The 13167-nt window shown below is 41.4% G+C and overlaps 1 protein-coding gene and 1 pseudogene across 2 annotated transcripts in view; both read left to right on the top strand.

The window, feature by feature from the left end:
- Positions 1-13167, top strand: part of LOC309516597 (vomeronasal type-2 receptor 26-like) — a gene marked incomplete at both ends in the record, with an annotated part of 367451 nt that overhangs the window by 71707 nt on the left and 282577 nt on the right. The window lies entirely within an intron of this gene.
- On the top strand, positions 8472-9431 carry LOC309517276 (olfactory receptor 10A7-like; annotated as a pseudogene). Its single transcript has one exon. The product of its transcript is annotated as an olfactory receptor 10A7-like (transcript).

Genomic DNA, 13167 nt, shown 5'->3' with positions numbered 1-13167 from the left:
ATAATCCATACAAGCAAATGCAGTTTTGTGTGTGGAATATTCCCCAATTATAATCCATCGATTGTCTTCAGCCCCCTGTGAGGGGAGGCTGTTTCTTTTTCTCCTGCGCCACAGCCTGTGTCATTTTCTCAACCCGTGCTGCATACATATCTGATCTTGTTTTTGCCAGTTCTAATTGGGGCTCTCCACAGAGGACTGCGCGGTCAAGCATCAAATTCTCTAGTTTTACAGTTTCTCCTGCATTCCATTTAGATAACTGATTCTTTCTTAGTGAAGTTCACCAAATCATGAAGTAGCAAATGTAGAAATGTAGAAAAAGAAACAGCCGCTCACCCCACTTAAATTGAAGCACAACAATGAAAGACCCTTTCAGATCAAAGCCCAGTGACTGATTTATTTAGCAGGTCTTTTTTATCTCCTTCTTTCCAGAACACGCCAGTTTCTTAGTCCAAATTGTAATAATTTTTTGAAGAAGAGGGATCCACCTGCTCATTGAGATGGCTCTGGAGAGTTTCCAATTCGTGCAGTGCTCTCAGTAGAGAGTGGCAGTTATTGGATGACCCACAGGTGACAAAGGAGAGGGTGACTAATAATCACCCTAATAATAAGTATGTAGTATAGACCTGCAGATTAAAACAGAGTTTGAAGAAGTGAGCATAGTAGATACCCTTTAAAGATTTTGTGGTTTACTGGGAGAGGATCAAATGGAATAAATTCCAGGAGTGTTTGGATTAAGGGTGCTTGTACACTGAATGCATAATCTCTCTTCCAAGCTGTAATATGGAAGAGACTCAGCTGACTTTCCCCATTGCTTTGGCCAAAGCTCCTTTAACGTCCTTATTTCTCAGACTATAAATGATAGGGTTTAGCATGGGGGAGACCAGAGCATAGAAAACTGAGGCTCTCTTTTCCTGGTCAGCCACACGGCTGGACTGGGGCTGCAAGTAGGTGAAGCCAATGGTGCTGTAGAACAATGTGACAACAGTGAGGTGGGTAGCACAGGTGGAGAAAGCTCGTTGCCGTCCCCTTGCTGAGTGCATGCTGAGCACCACCCTGGCAATGTGGATGTAAGAGATCACTATAAAAGTGAAAGGGAAAATGAGCACAATGACACCCAGGGCAAAGATGAGGACTTTTACTATATAGGTGTCCATGCAAGCCAGCTGCAACACAGCAGGCTCCTCACAAAAGAAATGGTTGATCTGGTTGGGCCCACAGAAGGGGAAATTTATAGTGACAACTGTCAGTGCTGCAGCATTGAAGAAGCCACCTAACCAACAGGCTCCTGCCATCTGGATACACACTTGCATCCTCATGATGATTGGGTACTGCAGTGGTTGACATATGGCCACGTAGCGGTCATATGCCATGAGAGCCAGGATGAAGCACTCAGTCATCCCACAAGACAGAGTGAGGTTGAGTTGGACCATGCATCTACTGAAGGTAATGATATTTATCCCAGAGGCCAGGTGGACAAGCATCTGAGGGACAGTAATGATTGTGAATAGCATGTCTAGAAAAGAGAGATTACCAATGAAAAAATACATGGCTGTATGAAGGCGTGAGTCAACCCACACCAAGTAGATGATGAGGCCGTTCCCAAACATGGTAGCCAGAATTACAGCTGAGCAGAGCACCAAGAGGACTTGCTGCAATATGGGGTGAGTGGTGAAGCCAAGAAGAATGAATTCATTCACTGATGTCCAATTCTGTCTCCACATCTTTCTCATCAGATACCATCTGCAATGATAAAAGTAACTGTGATGACAGGAAATGCTATTTTCAATGCAACACACCTAACCAAGTTGATATCACACAACACGTATTTCTTGAGAGCTTTTGGTTTGAGTGGCTGAAGTCTCTGCTTCTTTTTCACTGCCTCTGGTTCCTATATTTCTCAGCTATTTCTCGTGGCTTCTAATGGTCCTGGCTGTCATCTTTGCTCATCACACTACAAGCTCATGTATAAGTCAGCTCTATACTTTATCCATCTATGGGTATTGAACAGATTTTTTTTTAATAGATCACAGTTTCAAATGGGAAAGAAGGAGAGAAATGTGCCATGAAACCTATGGCTCAGGACTGCAATACCTCAAGTATTACCAATCCCCACTCCCAAGATTCTGTGATCATAATCAGAGGCCCTTATATTTTTAGACATCTTCCACCTGACACCTAGTTCTGTGCATAGAAAATTGGAAACACATTCAGGCTATAATGCTATACAACAATTACCTAGGAGTGCATCCCATTGAACCCTCCCATCAGATGTCAAGGAGATAAGTAACTATACAACTTTTAGAAGACACCTGAAGGCAGTCCTATATAGGAAAGTTTTAAACACTTACTCTTTTATTACTATTTGGATATGCTGAAAGCTGCCCAGAGTGGTTGGGGCAGCCCAGTCATATAGGTGGGGTACTACTACTACTGCTAAATTATTTCAAGGTCATCAGTTTTAAAAGTCCTTCACTGAAATCTGTAGTTATACTGCTGTTATTCAGTTTAATTAATCCCCCCTTTTTTGCCCATTATGAGAACTTAGCCAAATAGATACCTGCTCCTTTTAGACATTGTCTACTTGTACATATGGTGAAAGTAAAAATGTAATTTGACCATGCAGAGCCACCTATGGGATTTACCTGCCATTTTTGTAATACCCATTCCAGCCCCTGTCTGTTTCCTAAAATGCTGATCCCCTTTGCAGAATTTAATAGCCACAGTCACATATAAGTCGCCAATAATACCCCATGTCTTTTAAATATCTGGGTACATATAAAAAAAAATCACTCGAAAATTCTGACAAAGAAAAAGGGAAATGTTGTCCCATTAAAAAGAAACCAAAGGTAAAAATAGCACAATACCTTTTGTTGTTTAGTCGTTTAGTCGTGTCCGACTCTTCGTGACCCCATGGACCAGAGCACGCCAGGCACTTCTGTCTTCTACTGCCTCCCGCAGGATCACTCCCCTTCATGGATCACTGCCTTGCCGTGGCGAAGGGGCTTGAATAACTCAGAAAAGCTATGAACTATGCCGAGCAGGGCACCCAAGATGAACAGGTCATAGTGGAGAGTTTTGACCAAACGTGATCCACCTGGAGGAGGAACCGGCAAGCCACTCTAGTATCCCTGCCAAGAAAACTCCATGGACAAAGACAATACCTTTAGTAACAGCAACTAAAAGTCACAAAATATCCTGCAAGAAAACTGAATACCTGATGGTTAGGAAATTAATATGATCTACTATTCGTCACACAATCTGACATAAAACCTTTCTGCAGAGAAACATATATGACTTAAAATGAACCTTTAAAGCTGAATAGCACAGACAATATCTTATGTAGTATAATCAAGGGAAAGTAAATTCTTTGTGGAGTTCTCACCTTGTTAATATATATGTTCCTTGGGGATAAGCAGCAGGAAAATGAAGTTAAGTTTTCAAAATATAAACTTGGCTGAAGAGGACAAATCTTGAAGGGAGGTAAAAAATACCGTATTTTTTGCCCCATAGGGCGCACAGGCCCATAGGGCGCAACTAGGTGTTTTTTTTGGGGGGGTAAATAAAGAAAATAATTTTATTTCCCCCCCCCAGGCATGGGGCTGGGGCTGGGGAAGCCCGAGCTTCCCCCGACCCCAGCCCCCAGAGCAGGCTGCTTATCTGCAAGCCTGGGGAGTCCGGTGGGAAGTTGCGCCGGTCTCCCCAGGCTTGTGGATATCTGCCCGAAGCCTGGGGCGTCCTGCTCAGCACGCCCCAGGCTTCGGGATGCAAGCAGCTCTCCGCAAGCCTGCATACATAAAGTGCGGTTTAAGACTGAATACCTTGTTTCTTCTTTTACTTTCTTTTTTAATGGAGTGCCTTATATTATATATATGGAAGGACTTAGATCTCCAAGCAAACTGAAGTCAAGAGACTGCATGTATGGTAGGGATCACTTGCAGGCAAAAGTGAAAGGTTCTAGTATATGTTCCCTACAGGATTCATCTGAAGCCAGAACTGAATCAGACTGATTCGTAATGATCTGGGCTTTGACCAAGGCTGGATCTACATTGATCTGTAAATATGTTATGAAAAATAATGTTATATAATGCTCAATGCATTTTTTCATTGCTGGCTGATCCCTGCTCTACAGCACCCTCTGGTGTCATATTTTAATAACACATTTTTAACATTATTAAGGATTCCTATTAATTATGACAGTATAATGCAGCGGGTTGCAAATAGAGACAAAGCAATCGTGTGCCATAACTAATAATATGAAACACTCTAGGCCCCCAAAGAAGACGGCACAATATATTTGTGCCCTTCATTCAAAAAAGGAGATAGTCTTTGTCTCAGAGAGAAGGTCCCCAAGCAACTTAGGGACAACAGCTGATGTGAACTCAACTTCTGCCAAAGACAGGTTTCGGAGGAAGTAGCACATAGGGCTGTGCAAGATGGGGTCCAACTTGTTATGAAGGTGTTTCCTATCAAAGTCACTAGATAGAAGACAAGAAACAGAACGAAGAGGAGGGCCTGAAGCTGTCCCAGATTGGCAGACCCCAAAAGAATGAACTCATTGAACATAGTCTGGTTAGGTCAGCTCATTAAAAAGTTAAACTGCAATCCCGGGTAACAGTACACAGAACCGCAATACCAATAACTCCACTTTCCAACTGGAAGCAAAATCCATTCTTTGCTATAACTATGATTGCCTTGGTTGCTTTGACAGATGACATTTGACATTTTTCACGATTCTATTTCATTGATGATTTCACAAGCAAAAGTTAGCAAACATTTTTATTCCATTATTCCAACTTGGAAATGTTCCTTTATCTGTACTTAACAGGCTTCCATTTAGGAGCTGAGTAGTTCAAAACATCTGGAAAACAAAATAGTTCAACGAATTGTATTCCTGTTAGAGTTCAAAGCATGGAGTCCATAATCTAGGGGCAGTAAACCAACAGCCCACAAAGTAATTATTGTTGAATTTCAGTAATGAGTATTTATATGGCTCAGTAATGGACATTGGCTTCACAGCAATACCTGATGAAAGTTACCATTGATGAAACTAAATATAGTTCTCTATTTGTAACTTCTGTCTTTAATTTTTTAAAAAATAAATACTAAAGCATCATCCTTGGATTTTTAGAGACCAAAATTCATTATGAATAGCTAATTACACAGCTAATTATATATACCCAGGAACAAAAGTCAGAGGAAAAATGTGGCATCAATAGAGGCCATGGAACATCAACAATCATTATCCCCATTGGTGATTCCCATAGGGAAATTCCTAGTCCAGACTACCAATGGGAGCTGACAATTGTTCACTATGAGTTTCCAGTAGCATGAATGAATTCTAAAATCAAACGGAGCTCTGGTGCATTATAAGTCTTCTGTCCCATGAGAATTAGACACAAGGAATGTATCCCAATTAATATGTTTCCCAGATTGTATTGTATTGTAGTAATCATATTCTGTGAACAGATCTTTACACCATATCACTGAAATAGAAAATTTGGGGCTGAGTTGATAAATTTTGGGGCTGAGTGGATAAACTTGATCATGGCCTACTTCCTTGAAAAAGGCTTAGAACCTGAAAGTAGCATTGTTTACTTCTGAACATTAATCAACAGTTATCAATGACTGTTTCAGTAACTTAAAGTGACTGTGGAAACCACACATGAAACCGTTTATGTTTGGAAATGTTCTGAATGACAAAAAAACTAAGACTGGAGTACACATGGACTCTGTGGTATTCCAGTATGTTGCTAACCATTTACCCCCTGACACAACAAATTCCACCGTGCTTTAGATAATGGCATCAGGGGTGGGTTCAGGGTGGACATGTACCCGATCGGTTGCGTACCCTCCCCACCACACACTTTATCTTGAAGAGCTGTCAAGAGGGCAGTTCTGGATTTGAACTGTCAAGTATAAAAATTATGATGAATCATAACAAGAGAGAGCTTGAAGTTGCCAATCAGAAGCACCTGGATAGCAGACTGAGCAGGCGCACACATCACCTAGTGTCCTCCCCAATATGCTGAGATGTCATGTTTCTATTTACGTTTTAGTGACAATGCATTATTTTGCATCTATACATATTAATAACCATATGCAAATTTTATGCAAAGTTTGCTATTTTTCTCTCCCATGAGAAATTATTATTATTGACAGTCCAAAAGTGTCAGCCTCAAATTGTGACCACTTCAATTCTGCTCAAAACAATTTGTTCAAAGGTGCTTGCATCATCAAACACATTGCTTCAAATTCTGCCCCTTCCCCCAACAGGCATCCCTTTTCTGATCTCTAATAGTGTGAATGAAGAAATGAGGTAATGTAGATTTGGAACTAGTAGAAACCTGTCCTAGTTCTGTTTATTCTACTAGGAAACAAATGTATCCCCAAATGATACATTTACCTTTGGGGACTAAGGTGATACAGCATTCTGCTCCTTTAAAAATATATAGCACATTTCTAATTAAATATGAAGGTGAGGGCAGCCTCCATATCCTTAATTCCCGCTAAAAAACGCAAAGTATAACTACCATAAGAAATAATTTCCGAAGCTTATATGCCAGTAAGGGATTAATTATCCTTTTCACTAGTAGTTTAACAGAACTATGGAAATTCAAAAGTATGAACAAGATTTAGAACTCTAAAGATAATGTAAATCAAGGCCTGCAAGGACTTTTTAATAGTGTTGTCTTTATATTCTCAAGTGAAGAATGGCTTGGGAATTATGCTCTAAATAATCACAGTGACTGAGGTGACCAAGCAGCGCCTGCTTTGCTAACACAGAACTTTCTTTCACATTTAAGAGGTAGGTGAGAATTGCTTGATTGTGAAGGGTATCATAAACCCTTACTGTATTATCGGGTGCTGAATTAAGTATGAAACAGGGGTACCAACTTGAAGAAGATATTGTGGGGGCCCAGGTAAGCCCTGCCCCACATACTTGATCACATGACACTGAGCACACACACCATTTAAATGGGAATGCCTATCAGCTTTGTGGGGGCCTGGCCACCTCAAATATTTTATTGTGGGGGCAGAAGCCCCCATAGCCCCTAGGAGTTGACTCAAATGGTATGAAACAAGAAGTACAAGTGCACAAATAATTTAGATTCTCTTATTGCATATTTTCAGGTTTTAGTAGAATGGGGTTGGCTCTCTCTTTTTCTCTCACTTGGAACTGTATTGTCTTCACTTACAAATGAGTAGCATCTCTGTTTCCACTGGATGCACAGTGTGTAAGTCCCCTTCAGCACAGTTGGTCTTATCTCTGAGTAAACATGGATCGGATTGTAATGTTAATAGAGTTATCAAAGGGATGGGGAACCTGTGGCTCATAATGTATTGTACTTTGACACATATCGGCCTTGACCAATGGCCATGCTGCCTTGTGCTGAGGGCAGTTGAAGTCACATCTGAAGGGGTGCCTGTTCCTCATCTGCAAATGATCTCATAGCAATGTGCAGTAGCTGATTTGTGATTAGGTGTGCTGATGAATATTAACACTGAAAGAGTAGTTAGGGTGACCATATGCAAAATAAGACAGCAATACTGAGCCTCTAATAGCAAGTAGACCTTATTTTAATCTAGCAACAATTTTGCATGGCTATGAAAGATACAGGAACACTACCCTCCTTTGCAGTAAGTTAAACTATTAATTTAAGCAATATTTTAGTTGGTCCTAGAGAAGATGATGACGGAAGCCTCTGTGTCTCATCTCTCACTGAAATGAGTGCTGCTAGATCCAGGCTAATGGAGAGGCAGATAGATGTGCAGTATACTCACCACTTCCTTGGCTGCAACCACATAAAATATGGCCATGACTTGGGACATGTACTTTGCAAACTGTCTTTTTAGAGGAGGGTATATATCTTTTCAGTCCTTTCAGTTAAGACATTTTATTGTACAAAAGTAAATACATTTAAGGATTGATGGAAATTTATTTGTTTTTTGAACTATTTGCCTAAAATAAAAATCAACTTAAAGGTATTTATCTTCTTTTTTAAAAATAGAAATGTTCAATGAAATTCAGTCTTGACAAAAATGAAAAGCTAAAAGAAGCGGTATAACAAATGACATGGAGAATATTAAGCATTTTTGGAAAAGCTAGCTCCCTGCAACTGCTATATAAATGTTAGGCTTTAGAATAAACTTTGAATTGTAACTTTAGATTATGACAAGCAAATGTAAAACACTAAGGCAACATGATGTAAATTAAAGCATAAGGATGAAGTTTGAAGTTTGTATTTTGAATATGTGAAAAAAGAATTGATTGATTGAAGTGGGACATTAAAAAGTTATTATCTGGTCACCTCCACATTATCCTAATCCACCCCAGCCAAACAGATCACGGGATTGGGGTTGCACTGTAAATCAATTTAATAGAGCCAGTGCAAAATGTATTAAATAGCTATTAATCTCTTTGTTTGTTGCTTTACCTTCAGTATATAATCCAAGCCAATAATCTTGAAGAAATGAAGTGGAAAAACCAAACAAGTGTGATGGAATTTATCCTCGTTGGTTTTTCAACCATGCCAAATATAGAGCTGTTTTTGTTTCCCCTAGTCTTGATAATGTACATTGTGACAGTGACTGGGAACGTCCTCATCATTGTGGTTGTCATGATAGATCCAGCTCTTCAATCTCCAATGTACTTCTTCCTGAGGAACTTGTCCTTCATTGAGATCTGCTTCACTTTAGACACAATCCCTAAAATGCTAGTCAACCTTCTGCTGAAGCATAAAAGTATTTCTTACATCGGCTGTGCCATTCAAATGTCTGGCTTCTTCTATTTTGGATGTGCTGAATGTTTCATTTTAGCTGCCATGTCCTATGACCGCTATGTTGCTATCTGTAACCCCTTGCACTATGCCACTGTCATGAACAAGAATTTCTGCCACAAGTTGGTGGGTGGGGTGTGGGTCATTGGAGTTCCCGTATCACTATTGCAGGCAGCTTGGATCTTTAGTCTCCCCTTTTGTGGACCCAAAGAGGTCATCACTTTTTCTGTGATGCGCCACCAGTACTGAAGTTAGTTTGTGCTGATACTTACTTATTTGAAATGCAAGCCCTTGCCTCTACGCTCTTGTTCCTCATGTTTCCTTTTGTACTTATCCTGATCTCCTACATACGCATCATTACCACCATCCTCAGAATATCTTCAGCAGAGGGCAGACACAAAGCCTTCTCTACTTGTTCGTCTCATCTCATTGTGGTGACATTGTTCTATGGAAGTGGGAGCATTGTCTATCTGAGACCCAACTCCAACTATTCCCCAGAAGTCAAAAAAATGCTGTCTCTATTTTATGCAGTCCTCACACCCATGCTAAACCCCATTATCTACACTCTGAGGAACCATGAAGTGAAGGTAGCCATGAAGAGAATTCTTGGTCAGAAAATCTTCTCATAGACTACAAAGATGTGTTACGGACAACATGGAGATTTCCTAATGTCAGTTGAGGAACAGATATTGATATAGTCCTGGCTGTTAGAAAAAAGAAATATCCAGGCAGTTCCTTTAGACAACAGACAGAAACAGTTTTGGAAATCGTCAGATGCAGCTCATACTGTATAGCACCATAGAAACTGTTTTTGACATAACTGTCACAAAGGGCTACCATATGTCCTTTTCCCCCAGGACATGTCCTCCTTTTCATGGGTAGAATCGTCATAGCGATCCATAGTTAAAAGTAGAAGTCAGCAAATGTGTCTTCCTTTTTGCTCTTCAAAATATGGCAACCCTATCAGGGTGAAGTAACCTGTAACCTACATTTTCACTACAGCTAGTCTATTTTTTATATAACAAAAGTAATAATGATCTAATTATGTAAATGAATAAACATGTTACTCTGTGTAATGGTGTGGAAAATGTCCTTTTGCACTGCAGAAATGCATGCAGACTGCATAAGCCTGCTATGTTTTGTGGTTTCTTAATTGATATATTTTCTAAAGGAGCATACTTGTATTTAAATTACCATACTTGTCATAACTCTTTAGCTTAAAAAACACAGAGGACAGCTGACAGTGCTCTTCCAGATGACTCTTTACCTAGTGCACCATCAAATATCAGCTCTCTGCTAGGCTTCTGTTTCTTTCTTTCTTTAATGCTGCAACTGGTGGCAACTGGTCTGGAGCCACAGTGGCAGAGCGCCAGAGGTAGGGCGGCAGCTGGCAGCAAGGGGACGAAGACTGGGCAGCAGTGGGCAGCATGTCACAATGGCGGTGAAGGTGGTGATGGGAGGGTGCCAGGCACCCAGAACAACATTTTGTGGGTGCCCAGCCCCCTAGCGCCCTCTGGAATTGGCACAAGTGCCAGGCTCTAAGGGAGCCTGTTGCAGGGGCACCTGGTCATGCCCCCTCAAAAAATGTGCCTGGGGTCACAGCCCCCCCCACTATGCCACTGATTCATGGGGAGGTTCCACTCAGCATTACCTGCCACCCCCTGCCACCCTTTTCCTGAGCTGCCAGTGTCTCCTAGCAAGCAGGGAATGCCCTGCCCTGGCATGGCTGCCCATCTCCAAGATGACTAGCAGAAGTATGGAAGCTGAGCAGGGTGTGTTAGCCTGGCAGGGATCCAGCACTGATAGTCCATAAAGTACTTCATGGTTATGGAAGCATTTCACAACCTAAAGAGCCACTGGCAGCAGGGCATGCCTTCTCCTCCTCCCTGCTGGCTTCCTTTGGGGAACATATAATGCTGTATATGAGACTTCATTTTTCTCCTGTCATGTTCCCCACACGATTCTCCACCACCCATGATCAACTACTTTATGGACAGCCCCTCTAGGTGAGGAAGGCTCCTCCCTGCCCTGAAGGATCCACATTGCTCCCATGTAAGTCATGTGACTTTCGTGGAGAGTGCAGCCCCAAAAGATGTGCATCCCAATTTCCCTCTGCAGGATGTTAGAGGGCATGTCATAGGGCAGTGGTGGCGGACCTATGGCACCTATGGCACATTCTGAGTGCCCTCTCTGTGGGAACATGTGCTGTCATCCCAGCAGGGCCGTAATATGTCAGGAGTTCAGCTTACACTCGAGTAGGACCCTGGCAGAGACACATGCCCAACTGGCATGTTCCCTCCCTCCTGGTTGATCATTCGGGAGCTTCATAAGCTTTCTTCAGCCTGAACATCACAGCAACCAATGCCAACCGACACCAGCACACTTAGAGATCCACAGAGTTTGCGCACTTTGTGTGACAGACCTCAGCAACTCAGTATTTGGGCTAATCTACTTTATTTACTTATAAACACACACGGAGCACGGCAACATGGCTCTCCCTCTCTGTAGCATCAGACAGCAAAGAGAAAAAGAAGAAAGGACAATAGTCCAACTTCACGGAATACACTAACACAAACTTCCTGTCTCCATCACTTCCCACTCTGTGGAGTCAAAACATACACCGTCATGTGATAGACATTAATCCCATGCAGACCTCACTGACTACAGTCATGGAGCAGGAATTCTAACAGTAACTTCCGTGCCGGTCATGGGGGGGGGGGGAGGAGGAGGGGAGGGCTCGCATGTGCCGTCCAAAGCCTGCGGTACCAGGGCCTGGCGAGCAAGCGAGGGGCTGAGGAGGCGTTGACTTTTGATGCTCCAGGGCCTCCCGCCAGTCTGTTTTTCCTACTCGGGAGTAAGCCACCTTGAGTTCAGCAGGGCTTAACACCCAGGTCAGTAAGCATATAAAGATGACAACCTAAGAAGGGGTTGTTGGGTTTACATGTTCTCTGGGCTTTCCTGCAGAAGCCAACAGAGAAATTCATTCTGTGGAGGCTGTGATCAAATGACAGCTGAAGAAATGGCAAACAACAACAACAACTTATTATTATTATTATTATTATTATTATTATTATTATTATTATTACCCTGCCCACCTGGCTGGGTTTATTTCTTTATTTATATTTATATCATTATTATATCATATTAAGAACTGGGAGAGGGTGGCTTTTAGTACAGCCCTCCAGTGTACACTAGTGTCCAAAATTGTGGAACCTTCTGGAAAAAAGTATATCCGTGGTTTGATGGCTCATAACACCACTTTGTAATACCTGTGCTTTATTTTCTGTGGGGACACAGGGGGACATATACCCCTAAACATTTTGTAAATTTAATGGGAGAAGAAATTCACTGTATTTATTCTTCCTGATTTGAACTGTATTTATTTTTCCCCTCTGGTGATTTCCTTGAGTCAAAATGAGACTTTTTTTAGAAGGAAAAAAAAAGCACTGAGTTACACCATAAAATTATATATCAATGGAAAGATAATTTAATGAAGAATGTAATGCAATAACTTTTATGAAGGATTATTTATTACAACAGCAGTTACAAAGAAGAAAAGTGAAAAACAGAAAAAAATGGGATATACTGGTTAAATTGCCATGTTGGCACTTTGCGATAAATAAGTGAGTTTTGGGTTGCAGTTTGGGCACTCAGTCTCTAAACGGTTTGCCATCACTGTAGTAGTGGGTCTCCTAACAACTCTCAAAACTCTTAATAAGCTACATCTCAAATGATTATTTGGGGTAAATCAGGATTTAAATTTATACTGCATACTTACTAGTCATTGAATATGATTTATGTTAGTCTGATACAACTCCATGCTTAAAGCTATTTTCATTGTATTGTGATTATTTTTATTACATCTTTTTACAATTTCAAGGAATTTTTGTGTATCTCCACCCCCTCTCATATATCCCCCTTTTTTGTAAGGGAAAACAGAACAGAAGGGGCAGGTTTCCATGGTGTACACTGTACCGAGTTGTGATTCAATTAAGTATTTGCTGTTTGGGTCTGTGCTTTGAATGGCTAAGACTAAGTTATGCATGAACAACAACAACAAAATCCAATACTCTCCAGTGTGGTGTAGTGGTTAAGAGCAGTAGACTCGTAATCTGGGGAACCGGGTTCGCGTCTCCGCTCCTCCACGTGCAGCTGCTGGGTGACTTTGGGCTAGTCACACTTCTTTGAAGTCTCTCAGCCCCACTCACCTCACAGAGTGTTTGTTGTGGGGGAGGAAGGGAAAGGAGAATGTTAGCTGCTTTGAGACACCTTCAGGTCGTGATAAAGCAGGATATCAAATCCAAACTCTCTTTTCTTCTGTTCTTTGAATGGGTTACAATTGAGCTAGCTGCCTGTATGACAAAATCCAATTTCAGCATGCTGTTTACTA

This window comes from Podarcis vaucheri, assembly GCF_965113315.1.
Source record: "Podarcis vaucheri genome assembly, chromosome: 13".
Lineage (NCBI taxonomy): Eukaryota > Metazoa > Chordata > Lepidosauria > Squamata > Lacertidae > Podarcis > Podarcis vaucheri.
The sequence above is the reverse complement of the archived record's forward strand: the minus strand, read 5'-3'. Positions and strand labels throughout refer to the sequence as shown.